The sequence below is a fragment of the Ranitomeya variabilis genome, chromosome 3 (assembly GCF_051348905.1).
Source record: "Ranitomeya variabilis isolate aRanVar5 chromosome 3, aRanVar5.hap1, whole genome shotgun sequence".
Classification (NCBI taxonomy): domain Eukaryota; kingdom Metazoa; phylum Chordata; class Amphibia; order Anura; family Dendrobatidae; genus Ranitomeya; species Ranitomeya variabilis.
The window spans coordinates 581,475,759-581,488,620 of record NC_135234.1 but is presented as its reverse complement, the minus strand read 5'-3'; positions in this window follow the sequence as shown (position 1 = coordinate 581,488,620).

Below are 12,862 nucleotides of genomic sequence, written 5' to 3'. Positions count from 1 at the left end.
TATGCAAGCCTAACATTTAACTAAAACTCAACTGATAATAAACAGCAGCTTCCCTGGCAAAATGGGCACAAGATGTCCAAATCTCATAACAAATGGGGGTCCCACAGGTAGGCCTCTGCTTATCATATACATTTTAAAGGTTCTATTAATCCCCCAATATAAGTATTGTTGTACTTTATTGTGCCCACTTTAAATCATGACATGAAAAGTGAACAAATGATATGTCTTATTAGCTAGAGCAAGTAAAGTCTTAAATTGACTGTGTGGGAACTTGTAAGGCTCTTACCGAACCCCACGCCTAGATTTCAACCCAAATGACTTTCAAGCAAGACTACATGATATTTAAAAAAAAACACTAAAAGTAAAAAAAATCCCTTTAAGAAGGCAAAAGAATATAGGAGATTCCAACCGTAGCAAAAATGTCAGCATTTAGGGAATTCATCATGTAATGGCTTCCAGTATGGCCAAACTGGGAACCTGTAGGATTTGAATAATATTAAACTAAGTGAACTGAATTTATTAAAGGTAGATGGATCCCAATGAGATTTAACCTCATGAATTTTAAAACCCTGTTAAAAGACAAACAAATAAATGCATAAATAATCCTTTACCGTGTCTGTCATAGTAGCCATGGGAAATACACAAGAAAATAATACTAAAGCCACCGGGAAATTTAGATTCTGATGGAAAAGACCAGTAATGTCAGCAAGTTTACAGATTTCCAGCCATTTATCCACTAATGTATATGTTAAGTAACTTTTTATTCATTAGGATAAGCATAACACTATAGACCAAGTTCCCTTGTGAAAGTAAAAATGATTTACAAGGAAGTGGTGAAGCAGCATAGTAAACATCTCGCTAAACTGTTCAATTAAATGGAGGAAATGCATTTACTACACTGTCTAGAGCCAATTATAGCCAGGTTGCTATAGCTGTTACTCAAAAAAGTTGGTAAAAATGCCAATAATGTACACACTAAGTGCTAGATTCTTCCATTTGTTTTCAATACAATATTTTAAAGCCATGTAATGAAATGTCAGTGAGTATCATGTCTGCCCTTACCTGGTCTATGCTAGACGTATGATATTGGAAAATCCTTATTGATTGACTGCAGTGCAGGGTTTTAGCTGCTTTCCTCTGGATCAAATTGCATACATGACAGTTCAACGGCAGAAAACGTGATCGAAAATTATAAAAAGACCAAGACTTTTAAATTAGGCTTTGCCAATCAACTCACTAATGAAACGTCAATTAAAAAACACATACATGTAAATTGGAAATGTATATATTTTAGGTAGGGAATTATCTCTAAAAAAATTTTCAGCTTTAAAATGTTTTGAAATATCCCTACACATCTCACTGGTAACCATTACACATCACACTAGTAACCATTACACATAACACTGGTAACCATTACACATTACACTAGTAAACATTTCACATCACACTGGTAACCATTACACATCACACTGGTACTATTACACATTACACTGGTAACCATTATACATTACACTAGTAACCACTACACATCACACTGGTAACCATTACACATCACACTGGTAACCATTACACATCACACTGGTAACCATTACACATCACACTGGTAACCATTATACATTACACTAGTAACCACTACACATCACACTGGTAACCATTACACATCACAATGGTAACCATTACACATCACACTGGTAACCATTATACATTACACTAGTAACCACTACACATCACACTGGTAACCATTACACATCACACTGGTAACCATTACACATCACACTGGTACTATTACACATTACACTGGTAACCATTATACATTACACTAGTAACCACTACACATCACACTGGTAACCATTACACATCACACTGGTACTATTACACATTACACTGGTAACCATTATACATTACACTAGTAACCACTACACATCACACTGGTAACCATTACACATCACACTGGTAACCATTACACATCACACTGGTAACCATTACACATCACACTGGTAACCATTATACATTACACTAGTAACCACTACACATCACACTGGTAACCATTACACATCACACTGGTAACCATTACACATCACACTGGTAACCATTATACATTACACTAGTAACCACTACACATCACACTGGTAACCATTACACATCACACTGGTAACCATTATACATCACACTGGTAACCATTACACATAACACTGGTAACCATTATACATTACACTAGTAACCACTACACATCAAACTGGTAACCATTACACATCACACTGGTAACCATTACACATCACACTGGTAATCATTAGACATCACACCCGTGACCATTACACATCACAATGGTAACCATGACACATCACACTGGTAACCATTACACATAACACTGGTAACCATTACACATCACACTGGTAACCATTAGACATCACACTGGTAATCATTACACATCACACCCGTGAACATTACACATCACAATGGTAACCATGACACATCACACTTGTAACCATTATACATCACACTGGTAACCATGACACATCACACTGGTAATCATTACACATCACACCCGTAACCATTACACATTACACTGGTAACCATTACACATTACACTGGTAACCATTACACATTTCACTGGTAACCATTACACATCACACTGGTGGTAACTATTAAACATCACACTGGTAACTATTACACATCTCACTGGTAACCATTACACATCTCACTGGTAACCATTACACATCACACTGGTAACTATTAAACATCACACTGGTATCTATTACACATCTCACTGGTAACCATTACACATCACACTGGTAACCATTACACATCACACTGGTATCCATTACACATCTTACTGGTTACCATTACCCATCACACTAGTAACTATTATACATCACACTGGTAACCATTACACATCACACTGGTAACAATTATACATCACACTGGTAACCATTACACATCTCACTGGTAACCATTACACATCTCACTGGTAACCATTACACATCACACTGGTATCCATAACACATCTCACTGGTAACAATTACGCATCACACTGGTAACCATTACACATCACACTGGTAACCATTACACATCTCACTAGTAACCATTACCCATCACACTGGTATCCATAACACATCTCACTGGTTACCATAACACATCTCACTGGTAACCATTATATATCACACTGGTAACCATTACACAACACACTGGTATCCATAACACATCTCACTGGTTACCATAACACATCTCACTGGTAACCATTATACATCACACTGGTAACCATTACACAACACACTGGTAACCATTGCACATCACACTGGTATCCATTACACATAACACTGGTAACCATTACACATCACACTGGTAACCATTACACATCACACTGGTAACCATTACACATCACACTGGTAACCATTACACCTCCCATTGGTAACCATTATACAGCACACTGGTAACCATTACACATAACAGTGGTAACCATTACACAGCACACTGGTAACCATTACACAGCACACTGGTAACCATTGCACATCACACTGGTATCCATTACACATAACACTGGTAACCATTACACATCACACTGGTAACCATTACACATCACACTGGTAACCATTACACATCACACTGGTAACCATTACACATCACACTGGTAACCATTACACCTCCCATTGGTAACCATTATACAGCACACTGGTAACCATTACACATAACACTGGTAACCATTACACATCACACTGGTAACCATTACACATCACACTGGTAACCATTACACATCACACTGGTAACCATTACACCTCCCATTGGTAACCATTATACAGCACACTGGCAACCATTGCACATCTCACTGGTAACCATTACACATCACACTGGTAACCATTGCACATCTCACTGGTAACCATTACACATCACACTGGTAACCATTACACATCACACTGGTGACCATTACACATCACACTGGTAACCATTACACATCACACTGGTAACCATTACACAGCACACTGGTAACCATTACACAGCACACTGGTAACCATTAGACATCACACTGGTAACCATTACACATCACACTCGTAACCATTACACCTCCCATTGGTAACCATTATACAGCACACTGGCAACCATTACACATCACACTGGTAACCATTACACATCACACTGGTAACCATTACACAGCACACTGGTAACCATTACACTTCACACTAGTAACCATTACACATCTCACTGGTAACCATTACACATCCATCTCACTAGTCACCATAACACATCTCACTTATAACCAGTACACATCACACTGGCAACCATTACACATCACACTGGTAACACTGGTAACCATTACACATCACACTGGTAACACTGGTAACCATTACACATCACACTGGTAACACTGGTAACCATTACACAGCACACTGGTAACCATTACACATCACACTGGTAACCATTACACATCACACTGGTAACACTGGTAACCATTACACATCACACTGGAAACCATTACACAGCACACTGGTAACCATTACACATAACACTGGTAACCATTACTCATAACACTGGTAACCATTACACATCACACTGGTAACCATTACACATCACACTGGAAACCATTACACAGCACACTGGTAACCATTACACATAACACTGGTAACCATTACACATAACAGTGGTAACCATTACACAGACTACTGGTAACCATTACACAGCACACTGGTAACCATTACACAGCACACTGGTAACCATTACACATCACACTGGTAACCATTACACATCACACTGGTAACCATTACACCTCCCATTGGTAACCATTATACAGCACACTGGCAACCATTGCACATCTCACTGGTAACCATTACACATCACACTGGTAACCATTGCACATCTCACTGGTAACCATTACACATCACACTGGTAACCATTACACATCACACTGGTGACCATTACACATCACACTGGTAACCATTACACATCACACTGGTAACCATTACACAGCACACTGGTAACCATTACACAGCACACTGGTAACCATTAGACATCACACTGGTAACCATTACACATCACACTGGTAACCATTACACCTCCCATTGGTAACCATTATACAGCACACTGGCAACCATTACACATCACACTGGTAACCATTACACATCACACTGGTAACCATTACACAGCACACTGGTAACCATTACACTTCACACTAGTAACCATTACACATCTCACTGGTAACCATTACACATCCATCTCACTAGTCACCATAACACATCTCACTTATAACCAGTACACATCACACTGGCAACCATTACACATCACACTGGTAACACTGGTAACCATTACACATCACACTGGTAACACTGGTAACCATTACACAGCACACTGGTAACCATTACACATCACACTGGTAACCATTACACATCACACTGGTAACACTGGTAACCATTACACATCACACTGGAAACCATTACACAGCACACTGGTAACCATTACACATAACACTGGTAACCATTACTCATAACACTGGTAACCATTACACATCACACTGGTAACCATTGCACATCACACTGGTAACACTGGTAACCATTACACATCACACTGGAAACCATTACACAGCACACTGGTAACCATTACACATAACACTGGTAACCATTACTCATAACACTGGTAACCATTACACATCACACTGGTAACCATTACACATAACACTGGTAACCATTACACCTCCCATTGGCAACCATTACACATCACACTGGTAACCATTACACATCTCACTGGTAACCATTACACATCACACTGGTAACCATTACACATCACACTGGTAACCATTACACATCATACTGGTAACCATTACACATCACACTGGTAACCATTACACATCACACTGGTAATCATTATACATCACACTGGTAACCATTATACATTACACTGGTAACCATTACACAACACAACACACTGGTAACCATTATACATTACACTGGTAACCATTACACATATATTACATATAGATAATACTAAGATAAGATTTGTAATAAAAGGCCATTGGTGTTTTAACATCAAGATGTTGACTGAACATTACCCAACAAATATTTCCATCTGAGAGATGGTTAGAATTTCATAGCCACCTTTTTTCTTTTTAGTACTTCATTTTGTATGTCTGAAAAATTGGTATTTCTAAAATAGTAACTGGATGACTTTTAACCCCTTTCTGACCTCGGACGGGATAGTACATCCGAGGTCAGATCCTCCTCTTTGATGCAGGGCTCCGGCGGTGAGCCCGCATCAAAGCCGGGAAAAGTCAGCTTTTTTGAACAGCTGACATGTGCCCGCAATAGCGGCGGGTGAAATCACGATTCACCCGCCACTATTAACTAGTTAAATGCCGCTGTCAAACGCATTTAACCGGCGCTTCCTGCCGGGCGGCCGGAAATGAGCGCATCGCCGACCCCCGTCACATGATCGGGGGTCAGCAATGCTTCTGCAGAGTAACCATAGAGGTCCTTGAGACCTCTATGGTTACTGATCGCCGGTAGCTGTGAGCGCCACCCTGTGGTCGGCGCTCACAGCACACCTGCATTTCTACTGCATAGCAGCGATCTGATGATTGCTGCTATGTAGCAGAGCCGATCGCATTGTGCCAGCTTCTAGCCTCCTATGGAGGCTATTGAAGCATGACAAAAGTAAAAAAAAGTAAAAAAAAATGTGAAAAAAATAAAAAAAATATAAACGTTTAAATCACCCCCCTTTCGCCCCATTCATAATAAATCAATAAAAAAAATCAAGCCTACACATATTTGGTATCGCCGCATTCAGAATCCCCCGATCTATCCAAAAAAACAAAGGATTAACCTGATTGCTAAACGGCACAGCGAGAAAAAAATTCGAAATGCCAGAATTACGTTTTTTTTGGTCGCCGCGACATTGCATTAAAATGCAATAACGGGCGTTCAAAAGAACGTATCTGCACCAAAATGATATCATTAAAAACGCCAGCTTGGCACGCAAAAAATAAGCGCTCACCTGACCCCAGATCATGAAAAATGGAGACGCTAGGGGTATCGGAAAATGGTGCAATTTTTTTTTTTTAAGCAAAGTTTGGAATTTTTTTTCACCACTTAGATAAAAAATAACCTAGACATGTTTGGTGTCTATGAACTCGTACTGACCTGGAGAATCATAATGACAGGTCAGTTTTAGCATTTACTGAACCTAGCAAAAAAGCCAAGCAAAAACCAAGTGGGGGATTGGACTTTTTTTTGCAATTTCACCACACTTGGAATTTTTTCCCCGATTTCTAATACACGACATGGTAAAACCAATGATGTCGTTCAAAAGTACAACTCGTCCCACAAAAAATAAGCCCTCACATGGCCATATTAACGGAAAATAAAAAAGTTATGGCTCTGGGAAGGAGGGGAGCAAAAAACGAACACAGAAAAATGGAAAATCCCAAGGTCATGAAGGGGTTAAAGGCTTCAGTTCTATACACCCTCTGACTTGCTTTAGATGCTACTGATAGCATTTTGGAACGATCCCCTTAAACAGGATCTTATTTCTTTATTACTTCCTCTCGAAATGTATGGCTAAATAAACAAGTGGGAAATCTCTTGGGAACTCTTGTGAATGGAGCCTGACCCTTTATAATCCATAACGGTCCAATAGGGGCATACTCTGTTTCTAAGGGAAGAGTAATGCCCACTTGTCAATTTATTCATACATTGACAGGAGGAATACCAGAGAAACAGCACAATGCAGGGTTGTTATTTTATGGGGGAATACATGTATTTACTAAAATAGACACGTCTGGCAATCTAATAGGAGATATGCTATGTGTATGTTTTTAGGTCTTCTGAATATAAATGCTGATCCTAAGTGGCTCCCTCTTGACTCTGGTTCCAAATAATAAGCTACAGTGAGCAGCTTTTTACTTGAACTTGTGACACCAGAGTCATAGAAATGTTGCAGATTAGAACTATTAAAACCAGAGCTCTTCCTGCTTCCATTTTAATACTGTAGAGTGCTAAATTGTAAATGAGAAATTCCATATTCCATGGCCTCCTGTCCTTAAATCAGATAAATGCTCCAAATCAAATTCTACCAGACTCATGCATATAACACCCCTCTACCAATTATGCGTTTTAACTGTCATATAAACCAATATATTTCCACCTAATGACTTCACCACTAGAGAACAAGTATATTGCAAAACATAGTAGTTTATTTTCCTGACAGAGAAGGACACACAATAAAACCTCCTACTGATTAAATCCTGACATTGGTATCTATCAAGCTACTTCATATTGAAGGACGTTAGTCTTTACATCCTCATGCTGGAAGGGATATGCAGGGAACAGGGAATAAAGATGTGTTTTGTACCGTACATTAGAAATTCCATCAAGTTCTTTTTAATCTAGGGCTTATTAATATAATGACTTATTTATCCGTTGATATCGCAGCTTTTCTGCACACAACATGGGTATTGTAACATTGCATGGGTTAATTCTCATACATTATCTATATAACCAATTCAGTACTACATGCAATTATTTATCAGAGGTCATTAGCATACCTCTGCAGTTTTTATTTCCCCTTAATAGTGAGAATACTGTCATACTTTATATATAAAAGGTATTTCAGCCATAAATATTTATCACCAATCCGCAGGACAGTTGACCAGTGGGATTCCTAGAAGACCCCTACTAATATATCATTTATCACTTATTCTTTCTTAAGAAGCTGTAGGGATTTGAATAGTTCTAGTAAATGTGGAACTTTGATGACTTAATTTTTTCAACAAAACACGTTACATAATGTTTGATCATGATTAAGAGTGTTTTTACTCAAAATGTGTAGAACAGATGTCTAGACGCCTCTTGCCATGCTTTTAATTTTTCCCAATTTTTAATGTTTATCTTAATAAATGTAAAGTTTTAGATTTTTTTTGTTCTAATATAGCTGCTGCTGGATAAACACCCTTTTCTCTGTCATAGTTTATGCCAAACAAAATCCATGTTGGTTTTACAGTAAGGGTTAAACAGTAACCGTCATTTTAATTTTTATTTCATAAATCAAAACTTTGTAATATAACTTATGAGAGCAATTTTCTCCTCCTGGATTGATCTTTCAGCCTCTATTCATGGGGTAAAATCTGGAAAATCTGTATTCGGTGAAGACAAATGTTCCCAGTACTGAGAAAGAAGATGATGGTTGGTGCCTTTAAAATACTAACTATTGAGAGGGGAGAAGGGAGGAGCACGAGGCAGACACAGACTTTCTGCTGCAAGTTAAAGGCAGGAGGGAGGAGCAAGAGGCAGACACAGACATTCTGCTGCAAGATCAAGGCAGGATGGAGGAGCAAGAGGCAGACACAGACATTCTGCTGCAAGTTCGAGGCAGGAGGGAGGAGAAGGAGGCAGTCACAGACATTCTGCAGCAAGTTGGAGGCAGGAAAGAGGAGCAGGAGGCACACAGAGATATTCTGCCCAAGTTCAAGGCAGGAGTGAAAAGCAGTAGGCAGACACAGACATTCTGCTGCAAGTTCAAGGCAGGAAGGAGGAGCAGGAGGTAGACACAGACATTCTGCAACAAGTTCAAGGCAGGAGGGAGGAGCAGGAGGCAGACACAGACATTCTGATGCATGTTCAAAGCAGGAAGGAGGAGCAGGAGGCAGACACATTCTGCCACAAGTTCACAGCAGGAAGGAGGAGCGGGAGGCAGACACAGACATTCTGCCACAAGTTCAAGGCAGGAGGGAGGATCAGGAGGCAGACACAGACATTCACCGCAAGTTCAAGGCAGGAAGGAGGAGCAGGAGGTAGACACAGACATTCTGCCACAAGTTCAAGGCAGGAGGAAGGAGCAGGAGGCAGACACAGACATTCTGCCACATGTTCAAGGCATGAAGGAGGAGCAGAAGGTAGACACAGACATTCTGCCACAAGTTCAAGGCAGGAGGGAGAAGCAGGAGGCAGACACAGACATTCTGACACAAGTTCAAGGCATAAAGGAGGAGCAGAAGGTAGACACAGACGTTCTGCCACAAGTTCAAGGCATGAAGGAGGAGCAGAAGGTAGACACAGACATTCTGACACAAGTTCAAGGCATGAAGGAGGAGCAGAAGGTAGACACAGACGTTCTGCCACAAGTTCAAGGCATGAAGGAGGAGCAGAAGGTAGACACAGACATTCTGCCACAAGTTCAAGGCAGGAGGGAGAAGCAGTAGGCAGACACAGACATTCTACCACAAGTTCAAGGCAGGAAGGAGGAGCAGGAGGCAGACACAGACATTCTACCACAAGTTCAAGGCATAAAGGAGGAGCAGAAGGTAGACACAGACGTTCTGCCACAAGTTCAAGGCATGAAGGAGGAGCAGAAGGTAGACACAGACATTCTGACACAAGTTCAAGGCATGAAGGAGGAGCAGAAGGTAGACACAGACGTTCTGCCACAAGTTCAAGGCATGAAGGAGGAGCAGAAGGTAGACACAGACATTCTGCCACAAGTTCAAGGCAGGAGGGAGAAGCAGTAGGCAGACACAGACATTCTACCACAAGTTCAAGGCAGGAAGGAGGAGCAGGAGGCAGACACAGACATTCTACCACAAGTTCAAGGCAGGAAAGAGGAGCAGGAGGTAGACACAGACATTCTGCCACAAGTTCAAGGCAGGAGGGAGAAGCAGGAGGCAGACACAGACATTCTGCCACAAGTTCAAGGCAGGAAGGAGGAGCAGGAGGTAGACACAGACATTCTGCCACAAGTTCAAGGCAGGAGGAGAAGCAGGAGGCAGACACAGACATTCTGCCACAAGTTCAAGGCAGGAGGGAGGAGCAGGAGGCAGACATAGACCGTCTGCTGCAAGTTCAAGACAGGAGGGACGAGCAGAAGCCAGACACATTCTGCTGCAAGTTCACCTTAAACAACAGGTGCAATTCTCCATAGATCTTTTTATGCACCAACTGCCATTTCCTATCTTCCATTTCCTATGGGAAAATCTGTGTTCACTTAAGACAGATTTTATCTGTGAATTGACAATTTTGAAAATGAAAGCTCAGTCCAGGAGGAAAAAGAAGTAGATTTATCTAGTTAGATAGGCTGCAAGGTTTATTATTTTCATGAGTACTACTGATTTATGAAAAAATAAATAATTTTTTCAGTTGTTGATCAAATTTATATCTGTTTATATGAGAAATTTTTTTGTGTGCTATTTCCATTACTGGGCAGAAAGATAAAGAATAATCATGGGATAGAGGCAAACTTCCTGATTTATTAAGGATCCAACTGCAGGAACACCTACCGATACTGGAAACAAGAACTCTGAAAAGCCCTGCGTGAATGGGACAGTGGTCAATTATGCACACTGCCACACCATTCACTCGTAATGAGGCTGCCAGAGATAGCAGAGCTCAGCACTTGGCTGGTCTTCAGTACTTCCCTAAAAATGAATGAGAGTGGGACCGTTACTGTATTCGCAAATGACTATTTGGAGCCCTGGTTCTAGGGATCAGTGGATGTCCTGTATGTTGGACTTCAGTGGTTGGAAAGTTATTCCCTATTCATTGAATAGAGGATAGCAGCACACCTTTAAACTTGAGAATACCCAATTAAATGATATAAGTTTGCATGCACTAAACTCTTTCGCTTCCCCTAGTGGTCAATAAAGGCAGCCAGAATTTTATCCATTAGTTAAAGAAAACTCTTGCGTCAAAATCTTCTATCTAAGTAAAGGTAGGACAGTCTAGGGCCCGTAATTACCTTAGTAACAGTAACCTTTGAAACAATGTTGGTGTCATGGTTTGCAGGCAGTGGTAAAAGCATGAAATAAGTTTTTAATGACACGTGTCCTTTCTCAACTGTGCTAGATAAAAGTACTACATTTCAATACCTGCTGCATTTTAGTCACTACGGCGGGGTGCAGTCCTGAACAGTCATGATTGTAGTACCAATAATACCCAGTATTAACTTTACTGGCATCTGCCTCTGCACATTCACAGGTTGAGAAGGACATGAATCAAGTTTATAACTGCCCAGTGCTGCACCTCGCCCTAATGAGTGGTACAAAATAGCGAACAGTGGAATTCTAATATTTTCTGCTTTCATTGATGCCTGCTAACAATAATACTGATATATTTTCAATGATAATTACAAGTCCTAATCTGTTCTGCCTTCACACAGATAGGGAATGCTGACGTAGCCCATATACTGTATATTGACCAGTAAAAGAAAAAGTAGATGAATAACTTTGAATGAAAGACAGAAAATAATATTGTTGCAAACCAACAGTAGCTCTAAGCTGGCACATCTATCTCATTTTCTAAACTTCAGTCTCAAATGCACATTATTTTGTAAAAGGTGATGCAAATCACTCCAAGACTTGGACTAGAGAATTTTATAGAAAGTCAGTTGTAGAAAATATGAGCCGTGTGTGTGTACAGGATGTCAGGAGACGTCGAAACAGTAGCAGATCGCTAATAGACGAAGCAGCTGAAGACTCCCATGAGTCTGGGGGACCCAATGCCAGCACCGGCCCCAGGCACCCTCCCCCAACATTCAGATATATTCACATCCTGGATTTGGATACAGTTGAAAGTAATGATGAAACAGCGAGCCGTCAGTTCCCTCCTCCATCATTCTCCCTGTGCATTTGATGTCTCAGCACAGTGACGGCGATGATGTCATTATATCACGACCACTGTGCCGAGAGGTACAGACAACACGCTGTGGAGAACAGAGCAACATGGGAACAGGAAGAGGGGGGCATTATAATAATTGGAGGGATATTTGGGGGCATCATATTATTTGAAAGGCTGTGTGGGGACCATAACACTACATGGAGTGCTATTTGGGGCTAATGATACTATTTGGAGGGCTATGTCGGGACAATCATACTATTTAGTGAGTTATGTGGGGG